We start from the raw sequence: 13,220 nt of genomic DNA on the forward strand, positions 1-13,220 counted from the left end.
TACTTTAATTAACATTGTGTCATTTCTGTGAACCAATTTAGCTAGTGTCATCTGTTTATATTTGTTATATTTTACCTCGATTAAAGTACTTTTATTGTTTTTTGGAGGGGTAAAATCTCCCAAACATATTATCTTCTATGTAGAGAATTACATGTTTCCTTTTATTAAGTTTTGTACTATCTCCTATATAAGAAAGTGTTTGGCAAAGCAAATCATATTTTTCCATAGCTTACAGTATAAAGTCAAACCATTTTTGTTTACTTATAAATTTATCTTCAATTTGGGCCCTCATTATTCTCATTTTGGGCACTTCTCTCTTTCATGTTCTCTGCACCTACAAATACTACAGTAATTCTGAAGTCAAGAATATTTCTGGCAAATCTTTTTGTAGAGTATTTTGGTAATAAAAATAGTTTCTCTCCCTAAGCCATCTGTTCTGTACATTCAGACTTTTCTTAATTTACAGTTTATTATATTGGGACATATCTATAAATATATGACTTTGATAAGTAATGTTTGCTGAGAGTCTTGAAATGCAGAGATCAAGATTTCACACAGCAATATTTTAATTACTAAGAATGCTAGATATAGGAGGACCAGACCACGTACCCACGTAACCTTACTTCATGGAATCAAACGAATAAAAAACAAAATTGCTCTTAATATTCAGCCCATGTTATTTTTCTTGTGAAATAAACTAGATAGTTTTTTAAATAGAAATAGTGCTTTTATGATGTGTTTTTGTCCCTTAATTTTGCTAATTAGGAAATAAAAACTACTATGATATTCACTGTAAATCCAAAACCAGCAATTTTTCTTAGAATCTACCTGCACAGAGGGAAAATTAGTAGTTCGTCCAAATTTTTATACCCTATATAAGAAAAATTATTTGTCTCAAAGACATTTCTAGATTTAGTCTAAAGAAAATAAGATTTTGCTAAACAATTTAGCTGATTTTTTTTTCTGCTTCAGACAGTCAATATTTTAAATCTAGTCCTTAGTGTGGTCTTGTATTATCTTAAAACTCAATCATGGGTAATATACCTCTTCTCAACTTTATCAGAGAGGGAATGATTCTTATAATAGATGTTTGCCCTTCAATATTATATTCACAGTAAGAGAATTAGGAATAATAAGGATGCCTTTTACAAGCTGTTCATCAACTAAGAATGTATCTATCTGTTCTTGAGATAGTCAAGGTGTGGTTGATGTTTAAATGATTTGTTCACAGAAAGAATTTTTTAAATACATAGAGTAATCCTTGACCTTTACTATACTGAGTCAACAGAGTACAGGAGAACGTCCAGTAATTATTTTGCTCCTTCTCAAGAACATCAGTGAATTGGGAGAGAAAATATCACTAGAACTTTTATGTATACATGTGGATGCTAAGTATTTTATATTTTTATTATTTGTTATTTTATGGTAAGATCAAAGAGATATAATTGTGTTTTGCTTTGAGTTCTATTATACGTGCTCAGAAATATTAAATTTTGATGCAGAAAATGAGAAAGAAGGTTAAATAATTACAAGTACTATTGATTACTATCAATCAGACATCATGCTTAGCATGTTAAGTAAACCATGAGTGGATTGCATCAAAAAGATGATGATGATGACACAACAGCTAACATTTATTAAGCAGCTATTATGTGCCTAGTAGATGCTGGGCACCTGAAATAGTGAACATGTGAAGCACAGTCCCTGACCTTATAGAGATTATGGTTAGTGACGAGGTATAGACAGATCAACAGTTATGATACGGTGTGGTGAGGGCTGTGGGGGGAGAAGTACGGGTGTTAGTGAAACACACTGGGGAGACGCCTGATTCAGATTTTATGGAGGCGTGAGGACACAGTGTGTGTCACACAAGACTCTCTGAGTGAACAGATACCAAAACAGATATATAAAAAAATGAATTGGCCACAAAAGGAAGTCCAAGAGTATTTCCAGAAGGAGAATGAGCATGAAGAAATAGCTAGAGGGTAGAGTACGCATGACACTTCCAAAGACAGAAGACATTTCAATATGGCAGATGCAGAGAATATAAATATGGGCAATAAGAAAACACAAACTTGGCAGGAGAGTTTGAGCTGCTCACGAAAGCCACACTGAGGAGCTGAAATTGGGATCAGAGAGGATAGTGTCCTGATCCGACATGTACAGCAGAAAAATTATACTGCTACCGTGTAGCTAAAGGATGAGAGTGGGCTAGACCACGGGCAACAAAGCCAGTTAGTAAACTTGAAGTCCTTTGGCAAAAAAGTGGTGATAGCCTGACTCTGAGGGAAAAACAATGGGAATGGATAAAACGTGATTTGATTTAAGAGACATTTGGAATGTAGAATTGTTAGGCCTTGAAAAAGGGCGTAGGGGAGATTGAGGGAGAAAGGTGTTGCCAAGTATCTGGCTTAGACTTCTGGGAGATGAGGTTGGCATTTAATGAAATTGGGAACAGAGGAGAAGGAGCAGGTTTTGGAGTGAAGGAAAATAGAGCATTTAGTTTTAAGGTGCTGAGTTTTAGGTGGCTATTGAATACTTGAGTAAATCCAGAACTTATATATGAGAAAATGAAACTTATGGAGGTTAGTTACTTGTTCAAGGTCACAAAGCAGGATTTGAGCCCAGGATAGTTTGGCTCCCAAGGCCTTGCTCTTAACCACTACACTATAATCCTTCTCAAATCTTTGTGCAGAACTCTTCTCTAGAGACATGGATCTTGACAGTCTGGTTCCCTCAGTGCTTCTTATTTAATCTTATAGGGTAGTGGGTGTGGAAGGAGCTTAGGAAAAGGACATCGTAAACATGTGTGTGTCTCTAGAAAAGGCTTATCACATGGACAGATTTCTCAAACCATAAACTCTGACTGAGGCCCTTCTTCTCCCTCCGCAATCTGATATTCCGCCCAGAGAGGGCAGCCCTTCCTGTTGAGACTCACGGCATTGGCTTGTGCTGTATCCTTCAGATCTGCCCAGAGATATAAAGCTTGATAACCCCTAGGCCAGATGATCTTGAATGCCTCCATGTGCTCTAAGATATTTCAAACCTCTGTCATTACAAATCAACTTCCTTAAATTACACAAGAGAATGGTGGTGTTGTTTGTTTTCTTGCTCGGTCTTCTTTCATTCACCATGTATTAATATTTACTGAGTACTTACTATGGGCCAGGTCATGTGCTATATCAGGAAGACAAAGTCCTGTACTTAGGCCACTCACATTCTGGGGCGGGGAGAGGCAGATAATAAACTAAAAGATGAACACAAATAACAGATAAGTGCTATGCAAAGAACTTCAGCAGGATGATAAAGACAGTGAGAGTGAGATGGCTACTTCAGATTAAGGGGTCAATGAAGGAGTGATATTTAAGCTGAGACCTGAAAGGCAAGCAGCTTTGCCAAGATTAGAGCGTGTTCTTAAGAAGTGTTTTCAGGGACCAGGTACTGCCATCCACAGCACTCAGCTATCTTAAGCGGGTGTCATGAGGGGGTGCCCCATAGCAACTGGAGCTGCCTGATGTCTTTCCCAGAACCCAACAGTGAGCACAAGAGACTCTCTCTGACTGTGGAATAAAAGTCCATACGCTCAGTCCTGCACAGTAATGGAAATACTTCTCATGGCTTAGTTTCAGCCTGGATTTCTGAACTAGTCGTTGGCAAAGGGAATGAGATAACGATAATTATTTTAGATTCTAATCAGGACCAATCCCTTGATCTGGGAATGTGGTCAACTTTCAGTATTTTTTCCCCAGCTTTTTAAAGATGTTATTTCATTATGTCTTGTCTAGAATTTGTTCTGACAAACTGTCATTATTCTTCTTGTTGATCCTTTGTATATAATGCCTGATCTCAGGGTATGTCTGGATTATATAAGGAAGGAGAGACCCTGAGAGCATTAAATCTGAGAATGTACTGAAATCTGCCCTCTTCTATAATTATTCATTAATGCGATCCTTTTGTCTCTTGGTCTTCCATAAATCTATCACAATTTCTGGTTGTCAAATATATCTTTTCCTCCCATTCTTACTACGGGTATGAATTTATTCCCTTTTGTACTGCTTTACAATCCTGATAGCATGATTTTGGAAGAGACAAGAGTTAAAATTGTTGACTTAATATGCCATTTTTAACCAGAAGTGTCAGAGATTTCTAAAAGAGGGCTATTAAAAATAAAGAAGAACAGAGATTTCCACTTCCAGTTAAAATTTGCTGTCATGGTAATCACAAAAAAACTGGACAAAATAAAAATAGTACTTTTCTGTGGGGCTAGTAAAGAATGGTTGCCCTAATATTCAATTATCCAAAAGAAGGTCCATATGTTCAAAGTCAATCATATTTTTATATATTAGCAACAAACAATTGGGAGTTAAAAATTTTTTTTAAAGGGCCATTTACAATGACTTCAAAAAATGAAATACTTAGGACTATAAATATAACAAAATATTTGCAGAATCTTCATGCTAACAACTACAAGACATTGATGAAAGAAATTAAAGAAGAACTAAGTAGACAGATATGTTTGTGTACTGAAAGCATAAATATGAAGATGTCATTTTAAAACAAATGATACTACAACAATTGAATAATATACATACCATGTTTCCCCCAAAATAAGACATAGCCAGACAATCAGCTCTAATGAGTTTTTTTGGAGCAAAAATTAATATAAGACTCGGTCTTAAATTTAAATTTAACTATAATAGAAGCCTGAGTCTTATAATATAACATAATATAATATAATACTGGGTCTTATATTAATTTTTGCTCCAAAAGATGCATTAGAGCTGATTGTCCGACTAGGTCTTATTTTGGGGGGAAACACGGTATGTGAAAATAAATGTCAATGCATTTTTGCATAAAAATTAACTTAATATGGTTCATAGATCTAAAGGTAAAACATAAAACTTTTGGAAGAAAACATAAAAGATAATCTTCATGACCTTAGATTTGGCAAAAAGTTCTTAGATATGAGATTAGAGGTCTACCACATAAAAGAAAAAATTGCTAACATGGTATTCACAAAATTTAAAAGTTTTGCTCTGTGAAAGAAACTGTGTAGAGAAAGAAAGACAAGCTACAGGTGGAGAAAAAAATTTGGAAATCATACATCAGACAAAAGAATTATATCCATAATATATAAAGAGCTTTCAAAACTCAACAAGAAAAAATTCTAAAACAAAATGGGCAAAAGATTTGAATAGACACATCACCAAAAAAAGATATATGGATAGTAAACAAACACTTAAAAGGATGCTCAACATTATTATGGAAATGCAAGTTAAAATCACAATGAGATACCTTTTAAAGTGTTTAAACCAGAAGCAAAAACTGACAATACCAAATCCTGGCAAGGACATGGAGTATCTGGAACTCTCATACTTCTGATGGGAAAAAGCCAAAAAAAGGAATTGACTCTAAAAATGCTTAAACACATTCTCTATGTAAAAGTAATCCTAAATAAAACCCTTAAAAAAGCACAGAAAATTTCAAAAAATGGGTGAGGAATTTCCAAACAATGAGCTCCTTTAGGGGAACACTACTGCCGGCGACCACTAGAGGCAGCACAGAGATACCTAAAGCCAAAAGATAAACAGCAAAATAATCACATTTTTCCCAGCCTTTGGAATTTTTTCAGAGGGCACACTTTGCATTTCTGGGTTACTTCCTTTGTTTCACTGACTTGTGTTGTGGGTGGCAAACAGAGTGGGCTGATGTGACTGCACAAGCATTCTGAGTGGGTACTTGAGACCGTGTCGGTTTGGCGTACTCCGCCTCTGCCAGGGAGACCCCCTGCATGCCAAAATGGCCTGGACCCCGGGGCCTCTCCTCTTCTCCTTAGGCTTCTAACCCTGTCACTGGTGCCTGCAAATTGGAAACCAGAAACGTAGGATGGGACCAAAAAAATCTAAATATCACAAAAATGAGCTTGTTTAGTGTGGCGGAAAGCCTGAGGGGGCTGGGAGAGGCTGAGAGAGAGCAGAAAGAGACACTGTGTGGAGAAAGATGAGGACAAAGGAAAAGGCCAAATATCTGAGCAGATGCCAACCCACCCTTACCTCGTTTTCCTCTTTAGTTTTTGTTGTTTCAGTTTTTCTTTCTCTTGTCCTTCTTTTCCTCTCTCTCCTCTTCTCCTGCTCATTCTCCACTCCAACACTCTCAATCCCACACTTTCTCTCTTCTCCTGTGCTTTTGTAGCTCCTTCATACCTTTCTCTCCTCTAACAGTCAGCTGAATAACATTTATTTAATGAATGTGGACGAGAGAAGGCCAATGGAGTGAAGAACCATTAGTTTCTTATGGCGGCCACAGCAAATTACCATCAACTTGGTGGCTTAAAACAACACAGGTTTATTCTCTCACAGTTCTGGAGGCCGAAATCTGAAATCAAGATGTTGGCAGGGTTGCACTTCCCCTGAAGGCTTTAGGAGAGAATCCTTCTTGCCTCTCCCAGCTCCTTGGGGCTCCAGGCCTTCCTTGGGTGGCGGTTGCCTAACTCCCCTCCTTCCCCCCCCCCCCACCTCCCTCTTCAGACAGCCTTCTCCTCTTCTCTGTCTGTCTCTCCTCTGTGTGTCTCTTCTAAGGACACTGTTGGATTCAGGGCCCACCTGGGTAATATAGGATGATCTCATCTTAAGATCATTAACTTATGAATTGGCAAAGATCCTTTTCCCAAGTAAGGTCATATTCATAGATCCTGAAGGTTAGGACAATCTTTTGGGGGGCCATCATTCAACCCATGATAGATGAGATCTCAACCTCCAGAAAACATTTAGTTCTTCTGTTCTCACTCATTCAGTAGCCAACTAATTATCATTGGTAAATGATTATCTAGCCTCACCCTAGAAAAGAATAAGTAAACGATCTATAGGTCCTGTACTCAGGGAATTGACAGTGTGGTTGGAGGTTCACAATAAACCCGTTAAAAAAAAAAAACAACCCACAAAAAACCCAAACACACTCACACACACACTCACACACACACAAACCCTACCAAAAAACAACATAACACAAGAAAATTAAAGAATACAATAGTTCAATAATGTCATGCAAATGTAGTTAAGAGCAATCTGGTTAGAGAAAAAAGACTAGCGTATGTCTCATGATTAAAGAACAATTAAACCAATAACATGATAGAAAAAATGGAAAAAGATATGAACAAGGTTCTATATCATAAAAGATATAGAAATTAAAGTTTCCAAAAGATGCTTAAGCTTACTCATAATAAGAAAAATACAAACTAAAACTACTTTGACTATATACCATTTCTCACCTTTACATAGCTAAAATCCAAAAGTTTGATAATACTCTCTTGGTGAGGCAAAGGAGAAACAGAAACTTTCATACATTGCTGGTGAAGTATAAATTGGTACAACCCTCACAGTGGCGATTTGACAATGTCTATAAAATGTGTCTATAAAAAAGTTGTGAAGTATATATCCCTTGACCCAACATGCCTGCTTCTAGAATTTTATTTTACCAAAAAATTTTACACAGGTGCAAAATGATCTGTATTGCAATTATTCTACATAGCATTGTCTTAAAGAGCAAAATAGTGAAAATCAACCCAAACAATTTTGCAATAGGAGGCTGAGGAATATGACTGTTAATGAAGGGACAGAGCTCGGTACTGAAGAAGTTCGCACGGGGGTCCCACAACTGAAGTCCCCCTTCGTGGCCCTTATCCATTCTTTTCAAATAATGATCATCTTCCACCCCAGTGAGGTTCTCTCTGCAGCCTTGCTCTCATCCTGACCTTAGTGTTTACAACGGTTTTTAGCGTGTCATGGAAAGGGTTGAGAAACCCCCTCTTTGAAGTTTTGGAATTTGTTGCCGGTATTGGAGAGCTTGGTCTGTTTTTGCACACCAAGGCAGACAATGCTTCCCTTATATAGGCATGACAGTAACAGAATTTTTGCACTTGACATATCTGAACTTCTCATTGTACAAGTGAGCACAGGAAAGCCTGGAGCAGTTAAGTGATTTGCCTGAGACCACACAACCATTGGTTAGAAAAGTGGGTCTAGAGCCTGAGCTTCCTGTCAGGCCGGCTCATCTGTTCTTTACTGAATCCCTTCTCCTTCGGGGCATAGTTCCATCTATTTGTGGACTCAGAGCTGCTGTGTAAGGCTGTGTAGGTTGTTTACTGCACAAGAGCACCTGCCTGGGGCATGTGCAGGGTTGAAGTCTACCCAAGGAAGGAGGACCTTTCTCTCACCTTCACAAAAGCATTTTATGGGCCAGCAACTGCCCTCTTGAAACCAATGTAGCCTAGACTACAGAAACACAAATTTCCCCCCATAATGGATTAACACAGTGATAGTTCCTACATTTTTATCCATGAAGCTCAAAGTATTGAGTGATTAGTGCTTTAGTGCCCTCTGGCACACAGCAACCAGTTCTAGCAGATGGATTTCCAGCAAGTTCCATCGGTGTGACACCACAGCTATTTCTCTACCAATTGGTGGGTCACAGCCATGCACTTTCCTATGAGGTCTAGAGGGTTGAAAGGAAGAGGGGTTCTTCCCTGAGCACTCTGTCTCAGCTCCAGAAGAGTGGCTGCCCCCTATATCTCTTCCTGTATTCTTTTGGGTTCCCTTTACTTTGTACTAGCCAATCCCTTGTTACTCCAATCTCTGTTTACATAATAGTTTTTACATGAAATGTTCTCTGTTCAAATTGTGTGTTTTCTCTCTTCTGATCAAACTCTGAGTCACAACTCCCAGAAATTTCTCTACCAGCCAGACATAGCCTGCTTCCCTAGAGGAGCAAAGAGTATGGCCCTCCCAAGAGCTATATACTAGCTACGCATGCTACCTGGAGGGTCATATCCTTGTAGGTTAGCCAGGAGTTTGTGAAGGAGTACGAAGAATGAGCATTGCCCATTGAATTTCTCTGTGTTCCCAGCTAATGAGGAAGAGAGACACATGATCACATACATACAATATTGTCAGTGATGGCAGGGAACACAGGCCTGAAGGTATTACTCATAGATGTTTCCCAACACAGTGATCAGCTCTGTGTGGGGGAAGCCGGACCATGACAGTTACATGGGAGGAGACTCTTGACTCTCAAAGGATGACTGAGGCTTTGCCAGGCAGGTGGTGGGGAAAGACTATGCCAAGCGGAGGCAACGGGACAGACAGAAGCCCGCAGGCATGGCAAAGCATAGCCACTCTCAGGGAACTGTCAATCATATGGAACGGCTGGACATGGGTGGCAGCCCTTGTGAAGGGCTTTGACCTTAGCCTGCACTGTTTTAAACAGAGTTGGGAGAAGGGTTAAGAAATGATTGTCTCCAGGTCCCTGTGTCTGGAAGAGAAGAACTCCTCACGCAGGGCAACACCGACAGGAATGGAAAAAAGTTGAGTTTAAACAAGAGTAGAGAATCAGGTACATTGGCAGGATTCGGAGGCTTTGAGGGTTAATTTTGAGGAACAATTGTGATAACGGTTGTGCAAGCACACTTTCTGCGTGCTAACACACTATCAGGAGCTATCCTTACTGCAATTTGATTCTAGACAGGAATCGTAAGGCGTGATGTTTCCAATAGCAGAATAACCCCAATTGTTGGGCCGGTGACAGCATGGTGGTGGCAGCACCATACCACAAGGCGGTAGCCTCATTGCACTTTAGACTTGGCCTCCCTCCTGGCTCCCCACCTGAGCGTCACTAACGGACTTATGAAACGCTTGGTCTTTGATAGTCAACAATGAGCATTATATGAACTAGCTTTTACAACCAGTTGCTCAAAATAGCAGAATACTGAAAGGGAATGTTGAAGATGGACTACAGACTCCATCTCATCATTTTCCAGTGGAATAAACTGGCACCCAGATCATCTCAGACTCATCCGGGAGCAAATCAGAGAAAGAACTATGACCAGGTGTCATGGAAAGCTGTGCTTCTGCCATTCTTGTAGAATATGAAATCAACGGTTATACTTGTCGGCCAGCACTAGAAAGAAATGAATAACCCAGGGTACATGTAACTCAAGGAAAATCCCTTCGGAAAAGGCACGGAGATTTCACATGGTCCCACATTCCCTACTCAACCGGCTCCTCTCAGGACGAGGACCCTCCAAGCTTCTTCAATATGAACCTTTCCAGTTTGGGGGCCAGACATCTTTATCTTGTGGTCAAACAGTCTTGTTACACACCTTATTCATGAATATTTTTATTGCATGAGGTTTTATCAACAAATCTGATATGAGGTTTTCCAGTCCATTGTTGTGTTATCAGCAGCATAATTTGGTTTGGAAGCAACACTAAATTTCTTGCTTTGACTACCTGGAAGGATCGCTTATATCCTCTTTTATTCTTACTTGCTGTGGTCCATAGCTATTACCATTTCTACACAAATGGTCAACTGTCTGCTGCTCAGGCAAGGCCTGTGCAGTTTCCTTGTACGTCATCTCCTTAGCGATAATCTTCTCTCACCATAAATGCGATTGACCCCATATTCTAAGTCTGCAAGCCCACCTTGGACAAAGTGGTTGTCAAGATGCTGTGTCTGCAGGGGGTTGGGGAATGCCCCTGTGCCGCCAGCACCCCCTCTTCCATGTCTCTGAGCCTAGTCTGAGTGCTTGTGTGATGGCTCAGGGGCATGGTGACAATGGGGCCGAGGAGTACAAAGAACAGGTGAGAAGAACAATGCTGTAATGGGACAACAGCTTGTCGATGACTGAGTTTGCCCTGGTCTGCACAGTCGGTTCCAATCTAAGGTACTTGTGCGTTGACACCCATGGGCATAAAATATCTCTGGTCCCACTTTCTACTTGCCATGGAAATAAATGTGAGCTTGTCCTCGGAAAGAATATCCTAATTTCTGTATAATTGTAATAATAAAATGCCACACGAGTAAAACAGACTTTTCAAAGACCAGTTTGCATTACTGCATCTGTCAAGCTAGTTTTGTGTGCGTGTGTTTGCTTGTAGTCTGACTGACACTCTAGGGAAAAATAATATTTTCATTCTCTCTCTCTTTTTCATAAAAGATCCCATGTGGTCACTGGATATTATTGGTGTCCCATTCTTTTCCTTTCCAGTTCACCTTTTATTTGAAATTCTTTCTGTTCATTTTCTTTATTTCGAGGTGCCAAAATTCTCTACTGAGCATCTCAGGAGAACTATTTCTGACAAAGTTTTAGCCAATGCTACTGGTCATTAGTTTTATAGTTCCCTTTTAAGGACACAGCAAAATCAACGTTGTTGAGTTCACATTATGTGTCACAGCAGAAAAAATTATTTCCAAGCAGAATCTCCTAACTGCATATGCAAACCAGTCTCAATGCAAGTCAAAATGCAATGAACAATAGCAGCAGTAATGTAAAGGGACTCGCAGGTGACCTGTAATATGAGTCACTGCTTGGCCTCAGACTTTGCAGGGAGAGTCACTGAGGCAAAAAAGTACCTGTGCATATAATTATTGTGGTTACATATTTAGCAGACACACCACTAGATTTTTGTTCCATTTAAAAATCTCATTTGGAAACATGGTATTAAAATTTCTTTAATGGTTTCCAAACTTGTGGATAAAGTGTCATTTGCAAGGGGGTCGAAAGAGAGCAGAAGTCTCTAATCTAGTGAACTCAAAATTTAACTCAACATTTTCCTTTTGTTTTCTATAAATTATCTTGAGGTTTAAAAAAATTTTTATATCTGTATACATGTGATGGAAATGCACTTAATCATCTCTCAATCATATAAATCCCAGCAAGACACTTTGTCAAATGATCTCATCTTACTCATGATCTTTCTATCCTGCCGATTTTGCTTGGTTTCTGGTTTCACTGAGGTGGGATTAAATCAGGGGACTCCTGCTGCCTGACTAGGACTGCTTTAAAACGATGTCATTACAAACCTTGGCTGCAGATTAAGAATTGCACTCACCGTCATAATTTCCGTTAGCATAGCTTTAAATTCTTTCAGAACTGTGAGGTAAAGATGTCTTGTTAATAAGTTCCCATGCTATATGTCTGCTGTTGATTACCGACAGCAATTATAGACTTGGATAACGTCCAAAACATGATATAGAACCGGGAAAAATATCAGTGTTTTGTGGATCTAAAGGAATTTTTAAGGAAAAAAAAAGTTCTTTAAAGTGTCCCAAAGCCTTATTTGATGGCTTCTGCTCTATGCACCCCCAGGGCTCTGCCAACCCTCACTCCCTTCCCTTACCATGAAAGTCTTCCAAGTTCTCCATCAGAGTCTAGAGATGGTAGGCCCACTTAACACTGATGTAAAGTCTTTCTTATCCAGGAAGCTCACCCTGATGAGACTTTGGTCACGTAGTTTCCAGTTCTAAATACACACCAAAAAAGCCCTTTCATGGTTAAAAAAAAGAAAAAAAAAAGGCTCACAAACTTTCTCTTATAATGTAAGGTGGTCATGACCCCCATGTAAACAACTTCCTTTGGAGTAAGTCTTTAGTATGTGGAAACTCATTATTTAGTATGTGGAAACACCCTATTACTCTGCTGGTAGCCAGGCTTGATGCACTCATTTAAATCCATTTTAGCCATTTCTATCAAGTTTCTTTGTTAAATCTCTTTAGACAATTGACATGATTTGCTATTTTATAAATTACTAATTTGAGAGAAACAGAAAACTGCCTCTCTACATACCTATTAACAAATTCAGAAACTCCAATCAAGTTCTTGCTTATAATTATCTAAAAAAGAAATACACTTTGATCATTTTAATTCCCCTGCTATGCATTTCTGGATGTTTATAAATGAACTGAATAGTGGTGGGAAAAGGTCCCAGCGCCCCTGAACAACTACAATAACCCTCTTGTAATTTGCTGAAAGCAAGTGGTATTCATTTACTCTTTTTTTTCTTGAAGTTCACAACAAAAGCAAAACAGGTAGATTTTTGTTAAGAATCGTCAGGTTGGTCGATCTAAAGGCTTTGAAACTAGATAAATGCATACATACATCAGACTAAAGACGCTTAAAAGCGTGGGAAAAGAAGCCGGCCTTGCACAAACTAAGAGTCCGGTCTGTCTGTTTGTGTAATTCCAAACAATTGTTAGTAAGGTTCACAGGGAGACTGAAAAGAATGGCATAAGTCACTGTGACTTACGTATAAAGGTGCACTGAAGTCAAAAAGAGAACTTAGGAATAATGAATGAAGACCTCTCCCTCCCTTCCTGGAATTTGGTCAGTAAATGGGGATATCCGGCTAACTGGTTCCAGGCTGGGTGTTGCTAGTTTCTAGAAATGT

Source organism: Rhinolophus sinicus, chromosome 4, assembly GCF_057876585.1.
Source record: "Rhinolophus sinicus isolate RSI-liver-muscle chromosome 4, RSI-T2T, whole genome shotgun sequence".
In the NCBI taxonomy this organism is placed as follows: Eukaryota; Metazoa; Chordata; class Mammalia; order Chiroptera; family Rhinolophidae; genus Rhinolophus; species Rhinolophus sinicus.